This window comes from Arachis duranensis, chromosome 3 (assembly GCF_000817695.3).
Source record: "Arachis duranensis cultivar V14167 chromosome 3, aradu.V14167.gnm2.J7QH, whole genome shotgun sequence".
NCBI classification, from domain to species: domain Eukaryota; kingdom Viridiplantae; phylum Streptophyta; class Magnoliopsida; order Fabales; family Fabaceae; genus Arachis; species Arachis duranensis.
Genome location: NC_029774.3, coordinates 92,676,151 through 92,676,860, shown reverse-complemented (window position 1 = coordinate 92,676,860; position 710 = coordinate 92,676,151). Strand labels below are relative to the sequence as shown.

The 710-nt window shown below is 43.5% G+C and overlaps 1 non-coding gene across 1 annotated transcript; it reads left to right on the top strand.

Annotated features, from left to right (window-relative positions):
• The first annotated feature begins 278 nt into the window (after positions 1–278).
• On the top strand, positions 279–387 carry LOC127746321 (small nucleolar RNA R71). The gene has a single exon (XR_008007941.1). It is a non-coding gene; the product is annotated as a small nucleolar RNA R71 (small nucleolar RNA).
• The last annotated feature ends 323 nt before the right edge of the window (positions 388–710 follow it).

Genomic DNA, 710 nt, shown 5'->3' with positions numbered 1-710 from the left:
AGATATCATGCTTATCTGCTAGGACATAAGCTTGTTTTGAGCCAAAATGGGGTCCAGTGTGTCTACCTCAATGACTCTTTTCTTTTGAGTGGTCCCAGTGTTCATGGGGTTCCTTTCAGAGGTGTATAGGTACTGGTTGTTGATAATCATCTCAATAAGCTCATCTGCCTCTTTAGGCATCTTTTTCATGTGTAGAAGGCCACATGCAGAGTGATCCAATGTCATCTTGGCCATCTCAGAGAGACCATGATAAAATATCTGCAATATGGTCCAATTCGAAACCATGTCAGGGGGGCATCTTCTGATCATCTGCTTGTATCTCTCTCAAGCCTCATAGAGGGACTCTCCATCTTTCTGTCTGAAAGTTTGGACATCCACCCTAAGCTTAGTCAGCTTCTGGGGTAGAAAGAATTTATTCAGAAATCCAGTGACCACCTTCTCCCATGTGTCCAAGCTCTCCTTGGGCTGAGAATCAAGCTACTAATTTGTTCTATCCCTTACAGTAAAAGGAAAAAGTGTGAGCTTGTAGACCTTAGGATTCACTTCATTCGTGTTAACAGTGTCACAGATATGCAGGAAGTCAGATATAAATTTGTTGGGGTCTTCCTGCGGGAGTCCATAAAACTGACAATTCTACTGCTCCCATAGAATTCAGGTGTGGGTGCAGTGTGTGAGCCAAACACCTTCCTTGCTTGTTGTAAACGACGCCT